The sequence below is a fragment of the Schistocerca cancellata genome, chromosome 4 (genome assembly GCF_023864275.1).
Source record: "Schistocerca cancellata isolate TAMUIC-IGC-003103 chromosome 4, iqSchCanc2.1, whole genome shotgun sequence".
NCBI lineage: Eukaryota > Metazoa > Arthropoda > Insecta > Orthoptera > Acrididae > Schistocerca > Schistocerca cancellata.
In genome coordinates, this window is record NC_064629.1 from 7634113 (window position 1) to 7647322 (window position 13210).

Genomic DNA, 13210 nt, shown 5'->3' on the forward strand with positions numbered 1-13210 from the left:
ACTCTACACTCCTACACAACAATAGGCGGTGACGTATTTCAGAAATCACCTGCCGATTCGTACTGTTTTGTCGTTTTCAAAGTCTTCTTGGCAAACTTGGTTAGCACATTCTCCCTCAAACTGAGTTAATTACTGCATTTTCGTACCATTACAGTAGTTTAAAAGGCTTAAGGAAGCATCTTTGTCACAACAGAAAGGTAGTTTGAAAATTGGGCTGGCGACATAACAAAAAAACAAAAGGAAGGGAGCCAACAGCACCGGGGTTTCCCAGGCGGTCACCCATCCAAGTACTAGCCGGGCCCGATGATGCTTAACTTCGGTGATCGGACGAGAACCGGTGTATTCATCATGGTATGGCCGTTGGCGCTCATCTAATGTAGGAGCACGGCAGAATTCGCGTTCGGCTTTTCTCCCAACACACAAAATGTTAGTTTTCGGCCGCATTTGACGAAAGCGCTTCCTTCCGCAACCGCCAGTTCCTCGAGGACGGCGCGGGAGGCGCGCCCGGCGTCCCAGCAGAGCGACGGCCGAATTGGCGGGCGCACCGCCGCGTGTGTGAGACGCACTGCTGCTCGTTGCACCCCCTGTCATTCGCTGGGCGCGTGCAGCCTTCGACACTAGCGGAGGACGCATCTTGTCCTTGGTGTTCAGCGGAGGGCCTGTGCGGGGTGTGGCAGTGTCGTGCTGGAGGGCGCCACTGGTAGCGATGTGGGCTTCCTCGCCTCGCCTCACACCAGGTGTCTGCGTAGTTTGCAGTGCATTCGCACCATTCCTATCCCTGTCCCTGTCCCCGTCCCGACTTGTCCCGACTTTGCTCGACTGCCGCTCGCTGCCGCTCGGGTCGTGGTCCATATGACAGCGCAAGCACGACAAACGTCTGCGGGACGAGACGAGACGACTAAGGAATACATTCGTGGTTACAAACAAATTTGGAACTCTACACTCCTACACAACAATAGGCGGTGACGTATTTCAGAAATCACCTGCTGATTCGTACTGTTTTGTCGTTTTCAAAGTCTTCTTGGCAAACTTGGTTAGCACATTCTCCCTCAAACTGAGTTAATTACTGCATTTTCGTACCATTACAGTAGTTTAAAAGGCTTGAGGAAGCATCTTTGTCACAACAGAAAGGTAGTTTTAAAAATTGGGCTGGCGACATAACAAAAAAACAAAAGGAAGGGAGCCAACAGCACCCGGGTTTCCCAGGCGGTCACCCATCCAAGTACAAGCCGGGCCCGATGATGCTTAACTTCGGTGATCGGACGAGAACCGGTGTATTCACCATGGTATGGCCGTTGGCGCTCATCTAATGTAGGAGCACGGCAGAATTCGCGTTCGGCTTTTCTCCCAACACACAAAATGTTAGTTTTCGGCCGCATTTGACGAAAGCGCTTCCTTCCGCAACCGCCAGTTCCTCGAGGACGGCGCGGGGAGGCGCGCCCGGCGTCCCAGCAGAGCGACGGCCGAATTGGCGGGCGCACCGCCGCGTGTGTGAGACGCACTGCTGCTCGTTGCACCCCCTGTCATTCGCTGGGCGCGTGCAGCCTTCGACACTAGCGGAGGACGCATCTTGTCCCTGGTGTTCAGCGGAGGGCCTGTGCGGGGTGTGGCAGTGTCGTGCTGGAGGGCGCCACTGGTAGCGATGTGGGCTTCCTCGCCTCGCCTCGCCTCGCCTCGCCTCACACCAGGTGTCTGCGTAGTTTGCAGTGCATTCGCACCATTCCTATCCCTGTCCCTGTCCCCGTCCCGACTTGTCCCGACTTTGCTCGACTGCCGCTTGCTGCCGCTCGGGTCGTGGTCCATATGACAGCGCAAGCACGACAAACGTCTGCGGGACGAGACGAGACGACTAAGGAATACATTCGTGGTTACAAATCAAATCTGGAACTCTACACTCCTACACAACAATAGGCGGTGACGTATTTCAGAAATCACCTGCCGATTCGTACTGTTTTGTCGTTTTCAAAGTCTTCTTGGCAAACTTGGTTAGCACATTCTCCCTCAAACTGAGTTAATTACTGCATTTTCGTACCATTACAGTAGTTTAAAAGGCTTAAGGAAGCATCTTTGTCACAACAGAAAGGTAGTTTGAAAATTGGGCTGGCGACATAACAAAAAAACAAAAGGAAGAGAGCCAACAGCACCCGGGTTTCCCAGGCGGTCACCCATCCAAGTACTAGCCGGGCCCGATGATGCTTAACTTCGGTGATCGGACGAGAACCGGTGTATTCATCATGGTATTGCCGTTGGCGCTCATCTAATGTAGGAGCACGGCAGAATTCGCGTTCGACTCTTCTCCCAACACACAAAATGTTAGTTTTCGGCCGAATTTGACGAAAGCGCTTCCTTCCGCAACCGCCAGTTCCTCGAGGACGGCGCGGGGAGGCGCGCCCGGCGTCTCAGCAGAGCGACGGCCAAATTGGCGGGCGCACCGCCGCGTGTGTGAGCCGCACTGCTGCTCGTTGCACCCCCTGTCATTCGCTGGGCGCGTGCAGCCTTCGACACTAGCGGAGGACGCATCTTGTCCCTGGTGTTCAGCGGAGGGCCTGTGCGGGGTGTGGCAGTGTCGTGCTGGAGGGCGCCACTGGTAGCGATGTGGGCTTCCTCGCCTCGCCTCGCCTCGCCTCACACCAGGTGTCTGCGTAGTTTGCAGTGCATTCGCACCATTCCTATCCCTGTCCCTGTCCCCGTCCCAACTTGTCCCGACTTTGCTCGACTGCCGCTCGCTGCCGCTCAGGTCGAGGTCCATATGACAGCGCAAGCACGACAAACGGCTGCGGGACGAGACGAGACGGGACGACTAAGGAATACATTCGTGGTTACAAATCAAATTTGGAACTCTACACTCCTACACAACAATAGGCGGTGACGTATTTCAGAAATCACCTGCCGATTCGTACTGTTTTTTCGTTTTCAAAGTCTTCTTGGCCATACTTGGTTAGCACATTCTCCCTCAAACTGAGTTAATTACTGCATTTTCGTACCATTACAGTAGTTTAAAAGGCTTAAGGAAGCATCTTTGTCACAACAGAAAGGTAGTTTGAAAATTGGGCTGGCGACATAACAAAAAAACAAAAGGAAGGGAGCCAACAGCACCCGGGTTTCCCAGGCGGTCACCCATCCAAGTACTAGCCGGGCCCGATGATTCTTAACTTCGGTGATCGGACGAGAACTTTTTTTTTTTTTTTTTTTTTTTGAGAGTATTTTTTTTTTTTCAACTAAATATACTTCATTGTAAGAGCAGGCCAGGGTGGCGGTGGAGGCAGAGTGGGCGGGGGTCGCAATCCGAGGCCCGGCCACAGTGTCTCCCTCGCCCTCCCAACCCAAGAAACAGGGAATAACGGAAAAGGTGGTGTATTGTACTCTCTTTATTTTTTTTTTTTTTGTGTGAGATCAGCATTTTTCTTATTGGTTTCTTTTTTTTTTTCTTTATTTTTTTTTTATTTATTTATTATTTTTTTTTATTTTTTTTTATTTTTTTTTTTTTTTTTTGTTGAGATCCTTTAGGAGAACAAAGGTCCATTGTGGCCAGCGGAAACATGTCCAAAACGATGTGAGAAAGGAATACCATCCGCTGAAGGTGTGGATATAACGTGAGGAAGGAAGAACGCAAACGCGAAACACAAATAAAAAACCATTCTAGAAGGACAATGACCACAAGTCAGCAGCGGAGGCCTCCCGCCGCAAGAGAAAAGCAAAAGTAAAGAGACTCTCAAAGAAAATTTAAAAATAAAAAACACACACGAACGAGCACACTATACGTGCCAAATATGTCCGGCGCACGGTAAAGGTGAATTCTACACAATTCCGGCAGCAGCAAACATATTTCGTCTTCTCGATAAGCTGGATTTCCGTGCCCAAGAGGCAACCGTTTCAACACAAAATATCTTTAAGCACCGTCTCACAGTTCAGGGACAAGGCAATTGACAGTCCTGCAATAGTCACAAAAATTTAGGAAAAGTCAGCAATTAGGGAACAAATCGTCAAATCCAGGAGAGAAAAAAAAAAAAAACCAATATGGCAATCCTAAGGACAACCTCCCAAAATGGCGGAAGATTAGTCGAGCCGGTGAGACAAATTAACTGTCATACATCAAGAATAGAACAATGATATCATTCCGCACATTCCACCAAAAGGAACAGTGGAATGGAAAGTACATAATCATGGCAGGAGAGAAATATGTAATTTGGTAAAGGCGGTCCGTAGAGGTACATCTAAAAATCGGGCATAATTGGAAACATACTGCGGGTTACGTTTCTCCCGCCCATAGTAGTCCCAAAGATACGTCAAAAACTGCAAGCGATCCATGAGTCGAAGAGAAAAAATCGCATGTGCAGCATGCGCAGCGATCCACACGGTAGCGTTTCTCTTGGTGGCAGGATACGGCCGCCAGTCGGGAACCAGGATATACAAAGGCTGTATGGCACGCGGGGTAGTCCGATTGATCAATGCCAACATCTCACGGGTGGCATCCCATACCTCTTGAAACTGGGGGCACACAAAACGGTGTTCGATCGTGTCCTCAGCCGCGCACCGCCCGCAGAGGCCACTCGGGAGGAGATTGATTGCGTGGAGTTTCGCATTCGTGGCAACGGTGCGATTCACAACTTTATACCAGGTGGCCCGAACATCGGATGTCAACAATTTACTGGAAATGTTGGACCACACCGTCCGCCAATCGCATTGCGGCAGCCTCAACTCCCATTTGTTAGTCGGCAGAGTTCCGCGGAGGGCCTCTGCGATCGCGCTGACGCTACCCCTGCGCCGGTCGTCGCCTATCAGATAGCTAGTGTGGAGGAAATACTGGCGAACGAAATTCAATCTGTACGGGATAGCCTGGACAGAGACAGGCGCGCGGAGAGAAGCAGGGCGGTAAAGGTCGAAGAGTACCGACGTGGGGCTAAGCCCCGCATTGGCTATTACACGGTTGGTTCGGTGGAGCAAAAGGGCAGCACACTTTGAAGGAAAATCAACCATACCGACGCCGCCCCTGTCCGGCGGGAGCGTGCAAATATTGTAGGCGACTTTAAAGATTTCGCCTCGCCAGACCAACCAAGAAACAGCATGCTTGATTGCCCGTTCAATCTCCTTCGGCACCGGCAAAACTTGAGCCAAGTACCAGGCCTTGGCCAACACCTGGGTATTTACAACCGAAGCTCTATCCAGCAAAGACAAATTTCGTTTGGCGGCAGCCTGAGTCGCCGCTCGTACAGAATATAACACCGCGCGCCAATTTATCACCGCCATTTGTTGTACATTGGCAGTCATCTGGATCCCGAGAATCTTATGTCGCAACCTTACGGTATACCAATCACGACGGACAGCCCTCATGGTCGCAGTAAGCGGCAGTAAGATGGACTTACGGGGGTTCACAACCGCACCCGATGCCGTTTCAAATTGGTGAAGAATGAGGCGGAGCGTATCAATATCATCGGGACGTTGGATAAAAACACCCAAGTCGTCCGCATACGCCCGACAGACAAGCGAACCCGTACCAAACGGGACACCGTGGCAAACATTTGTTATCTTACGGATCAGAGGATCCAACGCTAAAACGAATAATCCCATGGAAAGTGGGCACCCTTGGCGGACGGATCTGTTCATCCTGAGGACATCACCGGCCTGGCCATGAAAAAGGATTCTGGATGTAGCCGATTTCAGAAGGTTAGATATCACATGCGTGAATGTTAAACCAAATCCAAACTTAGACATGACCCGCCGCAAGTACTCGTGACTAATTCTATCAAACGCGTTATGAAAATCAATGGAAAGTATCGCAGCCCGGCCGCCACGGCGTGACGAGGCAGAAGCGATACACTCACGATACGCGAGTACAGCGTCATAAATATTCCGTCCAGGTACGGCACACGATTGAGAAGGACTAATGACGGTCTTCAACGCCGGCCGCAAACGGTGGGAAAAGCAGCGTGCTATGATTTTATAATCGGCGTTTAAGAGTGTGATCGGCCGTAAAGTCACCGCACTTGGGATGCCAGTGGTTTTCGGGATGAGGACGACGAGACCCTCTAAAAATTCTTCCGGCACATCGAGACCATTATGTATTTCATTCACCATGGCAACAAAAGTATCAGTTAAAAGACCGGAAAATTTCACATAAAATTCCACAGGAATGCCGTCATGGCCAGGGGCCTTTCCCTTCGGGCTAGCCTTAACGGCGGCAGAAACATCAGCAGCTGTAAAACGCTCATTTAAAAGAAGTCTATCCTGACGCGTTAAAATAGAAGGCAGGTCGTGTAAAAACATCTGCAAGGAGGCTTCATTCAAAGGTTGAGATTGAAAGAGATTAGAGTAGTGATCGTAAATTTCGTCCTGAATCACCCGGCAATCTGAAGTCCTAAGACCGTCACGCGTCATCCAGTCGGTGAATAAAAGTTTTTCACGCCGCAGACGGGCCCGTCGTAAATGATACAATGAAAGCGGTTCCTCCAAAGTGGGATCGAAAGGCCTGCTACGGACAACAGAGCCCTGTGCCTTCCGATGCAGATGGTTTAAAATCTTCGTCTTAATTTTCCGTAACGTGGGAAGGAGTTCAGGGCGGTCGGTAACCCGAGTAATTAAATCCTGTAAACAATCGCGATAGAAAGCGACCGTCATCACTTCCCAATGGGCCTTGTCACGACAGTAATTAATGAGCAGAGTACGAATAGCCGGTTTAGCGTGACGGAGCCACCAATCGACAGTAGAACCCGCCTGTGGGCGGCTCTGAAGAAGTTGGTGCCACAACAAATGCACCTGTTCGACAAGACTGACGTCATCCAAAACACTAACATTGAATTTCCAGTAGGATCGCGTACGTTCTGGGCGAACAGACGGAACATTAAAAGCACACAAATAACCACAATGATCCGAAAAAGCGACGGGAGCAACTTCTGCCTGCAAGATTTGAGCAGCGAGGTCCGGCGATATATAAAATCTGTCCAATCTACTATGCCCAGTAGGATAAAAATAAGTAAAACCTGTAGCAGTCGGACTAAAACAAAGCCACGTGTCCTCAAGTTTAAAAGTGTCAACTAAAGTTTGCAGTGCAAGACACTTATTCGCCGTCGGCTCCTGGTCGGCATCACGCAAGACACAATTAAAATCACCACCTAAGATGATCCGTCGGTGGTTTCGATGGAAGAGCTGACATAAATCATGATGGAAAAAAGTATCCCTCAGACGTTTATTGTCAGTTCCAGAGGGGGCATACACGTTAACAAAAAATATGTCGCAGATAACACATGCCAACCCTCGTCCATTCGGTAAAATTTCTACGTGTTTATACTCTAAACCGGGCGTGATTAAAATAGCCGTACCAAAGGTCGCTTCCGGATCAATATTAAGAATTACATTATAGGCAGTAAGATGCGGGACAACGTCAGCTGTTATTTCTTGAAGGAAAACCACATCGCAACGAGCAGATTGCAAAAAGTGTAAGAGGGCGTGAACTTTACGGTCACTTCGGATGTGATTGATATTAAGGGTGAGGACGCGTAACTGGTGGAATGCACGCGTCAGGGTGGACTCTGTAACTTAAGCGGAACTAGAAAAAGTGATCCTCCTCCACATCATCAGACCACTGCATGGTGTCCGAAGGAGCAGGTACGGCGTCCGGAACGGGCCGGGAAGCGGGGGCGGTGGGCACCGACACAGGCGGACCGTGTACGAAAGGTGCGTCGCGACGCTCTTGGACCAAAGTATCCGTCAGTCCCTCAACCGCCTGGTCGAAGGTGACGTCGACGCCCTCAGTGGGCGCCGTTTTCGAACGCTTCTTTGACCTTTTACGCTTCGGTTTTGGATCGGCAGGGGCGGACTGAGTGGAAGCTTGGGACACCTCACTTTCGGCACCGCTAGCATCCGCCTCGCCGGCGGTGGACGGGCCCGGCTGTGACGGCAATTTCCGCTTGTCTGTCGGCGGGGCGGGGACTGAAATCGGCCGTGGTGACGCGACCAACATTTCAGAAGTCTCCGGAACGGGCACGTCCGAAACACTGACGGCTGGCAAATCAGCAATACGGACCTCGCGAGGGGTGTGATCGGCAGGTAAACTTTGTTCTGACACAACCGGGGGAACGACAACTGTGGGCGGAGTCACATTGTCAGACACAGGAGCCTCAGCTGCAGGAGCGGCAGAAACCGGTCGGTCGGGCGGGGTGATCGAGGGGGGTCCAACCAACGCGCCCGCATACGTGGAGGTATCAGCAGCTTCGCGCGGCAGCTGAGCCGGCCTGCGTAAAGTGCAGGTTTGTCGCAAATGATCTGTTTTGCCACACACGGAGCACGTCTGCGGCTGCCCACTATAGCTGAGGAAAGCGCGCGTGCCAGCAATGAGCAAATACGACGGTATATGTTTCTTCAAATCTACACGGACCGTCCGAACACCACTCAGAACCCGGTACCTAAATCCTGCAGGCCACACATCATTCTCCACACTAAGCACGGTGCCAAATTCTCCGAGTTTACGAGCAATGGCCTCATTTGGGCATTCGAACGGAACATTATAAACTTTCACATTTCGAATGCCGAAGCCTGCCGGCAGAATCAAAACATCAGACAAAGCACCGTCCACGTGCTTAAACTTCTTAACTCCACCACTTTCGGTAACAAGCTTGTCTACAAAATCCGCGGTCGGAAGTTTCAAAAATACAGAGTTTTGAATAAAGTCAAGCTGGATACCGATCAAATCAGATTCGGGAATACGCAATTCGGAAAATACCCATTCGTGTACATCAAAAGGCGACGGTCTAGCCGCGTTCCTATCAAAAACACACTGTACGGAGTTAGCACGATTCATAATAAAGCGTCAATAAACTTACAGGAACTAGTAGAGAAGAGAGAACGCTGCGAGGCGCAGCACCAAACACGCGACGAAGACACCGCCTGCAGCACACGAAGGTGTCAGCAGGCACGAGCCTAACACACGTCCGGCTGGGCGCGTGCAGCCTTCGACACTAGCGGAGGACGCATCTTGTCCCTGGTGTTCAGCGGAGGGCCTGTGCGGGGTGTGGCAGTGTCGTGCTGGAGGGCGCCACTGGTAGCGATGTGGGCTTCGTCGCCTCGCCTCGCCTCGCCTCGCCTCACACCAGGTGTCTGCGTAGTTTGCAGTGCATTCGCACCATTCCTATCCATGTCCCTGTCCCCGTCCCGACTTGTCCCGACTTTGCTCGACTGCCGCTCGCTGCCGCTCGGGTCGTGGTCCATATGACAGCGCAAGCACGACAAACGTCTGCGGGACGAGACGAGACGACTAAGGAATACATTCGTGGTTACAAATCAAATTTGGAACTCTACACTCCTACACAATAATAGGCGGTGACGTATTTCAGAAATCACCTGCCGATTCGTACTGTTTTGTCGTTTTCAAAGTCTTCTTGGCAAACTTGGTTAGCACATTCTCCCTCAAACTGAGTTAATTACTGCATTTTCGTACCATTACAGTAGTTTAAAAGGCTTAAGGAAGCATCTTTGTCACAACAGAAAGGTAGTTTGAAAATTGGGCTGGCGACATAACAAAAAAACAAAAGGAAGGGAGCCAACAGCACCCGGGTTTCCAAGGCGGTCACCCATCCAAGTACTAGCCGGGCCCGATGATGCTTAACTTCGGTGATCGGACGAGAACCGGTGTATTCATCATGGTATGGCCGTTGGCGCTCATCTAATGTAGGAGCACGGCAGAATTCGCGTTCGGCTTTTCTCCCAACACACTAAATGTTAGTTTTCGGCCGCATTTGACGAAAGCGCTTCCTTCCGCAACCGTCAGTTCCTCGAGGACGGCGCGGGGAGGCGCGCCCGGCGTCCCAGCAGAGCGACGGCCGAATTGGCGGGCGCACCGCCGCGTGTGTGAGACGCACTGCTGCTCGTTGCACCCCCTGTCATTCGCTGGGCGCGTGCAGCCTTCGACACTAGCGGAGGACGCATCTTGTCCCTGGTGTTCAGCGGAGGGCCTATGCGGGGTGTGGCAGTGTCGTGCTGGAGGGCGCCACTGGTAGCGATGTGGGCTTCCTCGTCTCGCCTCGCCTCGCCTCGCCTCACACCAGGTGTCTGCGTAGTTTGCAGTGCATTCGCACCATTCCTATCCCTGTCCCTGTCCCCGTCCCGACTTGTCCCGACTTTGCTCGACTGCCGCTCGCTGCCGCTCGGGTCGTGGTCCATATGACAGCGCAAGCACGACAAACGTCTGCGGGACGAGACGAGACGACTAAGGAATACATTCGTGGTTACAAATCAAATTTGGAACTCTACACTCCTACACAACAATAGGCGGTGACGTATTTCAGAAATCACCTGCCGATTCGTACTGTTTTGTCGTTTCCAAAGTCTTCTTGGCAAACTTGGTTAGCACATTCTCCCTCAAACTGAGTTAATTACTGCATTTTCGTACCATTACAGTAGTTTAAAAGGCTTAAGGAAGCATCTTTGTCACAACAGAAAGGTAGTTTGAAAATTGGGCTGGCGACATAACAAAAAAACAAAAGGAAGGGAGCCAACAGCACCCGGGTTTCCCAGGCGGTCACCCATCCAAGTACTAGCCGGGCCCGATGATGCTTAACTTCGGTGATCGGACTAGAACCGGTGTATTCTTGATGGTATGGCCGTTGGCGCTCATCTAATGTAGGAGCACGGCAGAATTCGCGTTCGGCTTTTCTCCCAACACACAAAATGTTAGTTTTCGGCCGAATTTGACGAAAGCGCTTCCTTCCGCAACCGCCAGTACATCGAGGACGGCGCGGGGAGGCGCGCCCGGCGTCCCAGCAGAGCGACGGCCGAATTGGCGGGCGCACCGCCGCGTGTGTGAGACGCACTGCTGCTCGTTGCACCCCCTGTCATTCGCTGGGCGCGTGCAGCCTTCGACACTAGCGGAGGACGCATCTTGTCCCTGGTGTTCAGCGGAGGGCCTGTGCGGGGTGTGGCAGTGTCGTGCTGGAGGGCGCCACTGGTAGCGATGTGGGCTTCCTCGCCTCGCCTCGCCTCGCCTCACACCAGGTGTCTGCGTAGTTTGTAGTGCATTCGCACCATTCCTATCCCTGTCCCTGTCCCCGTCCCGACTTGTCCCGACTTTGCTCGACTGCCGCTCGCTGCCGCTCGGGTCGTGGTCCATATGACAGCGCAAGCACGACAAACGTCTGCGGGACGAGACGAGACGACTAAGGAATACATTCGTGGTTACAAATCAAATTTGGAACTCTACACTCCTACACAACAATAGGCGGTGACGTATTTCAGAAATCACCTGCCGATTCGTACTGTTTTGTCGTTTTCAAAGTCTTCTTGGCAAACTTGGTTAGCACATTCTCCCTCAAACTGAGTTAATTACTGCATTTTCGTACCATTACAGTAGTTTAAAAGGCTTAAGGAAGCATCTTTGTCACAACAGAAAGGTAGTTTGAAAATTGGGCTGGCGACATAACAAAAAAACAAAAGGAAGGGAGCCAACAGCACCCGGGTTTCCCAGGCGGTCACCCATCCAAGTACTAGCCGGGCCCGATGATTCTTAACTTCGGTGATCGGACGAGAACCGGTGTATTCATCATGGTATGGCCGTTGGCGCTCATCTAATGTAGGAGCACGGCAGAATTCGCGTTCGGCTTTTCTCCCAACACACAAAATGTTAGTTTTCGGCCGTATTTGACGAAGGCGCTTCCTTCCGCAACCGCCAGTTCCTCGAGGACGGCGCGGGGAGGCGCGCCCGGCGTCCCAGCAGAGCGACGGCCGAATTGGCGGGCGCACCGCCGCGTGTGTGAGCCGCACTGCTGCTCGTTGCACCCCCTGTCATTCGCTGGGCGCGTGCAGCCTTCGACACTAGCGGAGGACGCATCTTGTCCCTGGTGTTCAGCGGAGGGCCTGTGCGGGGTGTGGCAGTGTCGTGCTGGAGGGCGCCACTGGTAGCGATGTGGGCTTCCTCGCCTCGCCTCGCCTCGCCTCACACCAGGTGTCTGCGTATTTTGCAGTGCATTCGCACCATTCCTATCCCTGTCCCTGTCCCCGTTCCGACTTGTCCCGACTTTGCTCGACTGCCGCTCGCTGCCGCTCGGGTCGTGGTCCATATGACAGCGCAAGCACGACAAACGTCTGCGGGACGAGACGAGACGACTAAGGAATACATTCGTGGTTACAAATCAAATTTGGAACTCTACACTCCTACACAACAATAGGCGGTGACGTATTTCAGAAATCACCTGCCGATTCGTACTGTTTTGTCGTTTTCAAACTCTTCTTGGCAAACTTGGTTAGCACATTCTCCCTCAAACTGAGTTAATTACTGCATTTTCGTACCATTACAGTAGTTTAAAAGGCTTAAGGAAGCATCTTTGTCACAACAGAAAGGTAGTTTGAAAATTGGGCTGGCGACATAACAAAAAAACAAAAGGAAGGGAGCCAACAGCACCCGGGTTTCCCAGGCGGTCACCCATCCAAGTACTAGCCGGGCCCGATGATGCTTAACTTCGGTGATCGGACGAGAACCGGTGTATTCATCATGGTATGGCCGTTGGCGCTCATCTAATGTAGGAGCACGGCAGAATTCGCGTTCGGCTTTTCTCCCAACACACAAAATGTTAGTTTTCGGCCGCATTTGACGAAAGCGCTTCCTTCCGCAACCGCCAGTACATCGAGGACGGCGCGGGGAGGCGCGCCCGGCGTCCCAGCAGAGCGACGGCCGAATTGGCGGGCGCACCGCCGCGTGTGTGAGACGCACTGCTGCTCGCTGCACCCCCTGTCATTCGCTGGGCGCGTGCAGCCTTCGACACTAGCGGAGGACGCATCTTGTCCCTGGTGTTCAGCGGAGGGCCTGTGCGGGGTGTGGCAGTGTCGTGCTGGAGGGCGCCACTGGTAGCGATGTGGGCTTCCTCGCCTCGCCTCGCCTCGCCTCACACCAGGTGTCTGCGTAGTTTGTAGTGCATTCGCACCATTCCTATCCCTGTCCCTGTCCCCGTCCCGACTTGTCCCGACTTTCCTCGACTGCCGCTCGCTGCCGCTCGGGTCGTGGTCCATATGACAGCGCAAGCACGACAAACGTCTGCGGGACGAGACGAGACGACTAAGGAATACATTCGTGGTTACAAATCAAATTTGGAACTCTACACTCCTACACAACAATAGGCGGTGACGTATTTCAGAAATCACCTGCCGATTCGTACTGTTTTGTCGTTTTCAAAGTCTTCTTGGCAAACTTGGTTAGCACATTCTCCCTCAAACTGAGTTAATTACTGCA

At 52.1% G+C, this 13210-nt stretch overlaps 7 non-coding genes across 7 annotated transcripts; all 7 read right to left on the reverse strand.

The window, feature by feature from the left end:
- Positions 1 to 246: 246 nt before the first annotated feature.
- LOC126186243 (5S ribosomal RNA) lies at positions 247 to 365 on the reverse strand. The gene has a single exon (XR_007537344.1). It is a non-coding gene; the product is annotated as a 5S ribosomal RNA (ribosomal RNA).
- Positions 366 to 1181: 816 nt separating this feature from the next.
- Positions 1182 to 1300, reverse strand: LOC126186449 (5S ribosomal RNA). The gene has a single exon (XR_007537543.1). It is a non-coding gene; the product is annotated as a 5S ribosomal RNA (ribosomal RNA).
- An 832-nt stretch (positions 1301 to 2132) lies between these two features.
- LOC126186297 (5S ribosomal RNA) lies at positions 2133 to 2251 on the reverse strand. Its single transcript, XR_007537396.1, has one exon. It is a non-coding gene; the product is annotated as a 5S ribosomal RNA (ribosomal RNA).
- A 7279-nt stretch (positions 2252 to 9530) lies between these two features.
- On the reverse strand, positions 9531 to 9649 carry LOC126186362 (5S ribosomal RNA). The gene has a single exon (XR_007537459.1). It is a non-coding gene; the product is annotated as a 5S ribosomal RNA (ribosomal RNA).
- Positions 9650 to 10481: 832 nt separating this feature from the next.
- Positions 10482 to 10600, reverse strand: LOC126185368 (5S ribosomal RNA). Its single transcript, XR_007537126.1, has one exon. It is a non-coding gene; the product is annotated as a 5S ribosomal RNA (ribosomal RNA).
- Positions 10601 to 11427: 827 nt separating this feature from the next.
- LOC126186461 (5S ribosomal RNA) lies at positions 11428 to 11546 on the reverse strand. The gene has a single exon (XR_007537553.1). It is a non-coding gene; the product is annotated as a 5S ribosomal RNA (ribosomal RNA).
- Positions 11547 to 12373: 827 nt separating this feature from the next.
- On the reverse strand, positions 12374 to 12492 carry LOC126186622 (5S ribosomal RNA). The gene has a single exon (XR_007537686.1). It is a non-coding gene; the product is annotated as a 5S ribosomal RNA (ribosomal RNA).
- Positions 12493 to 13210: the final 718 nt, after the last annotated feature.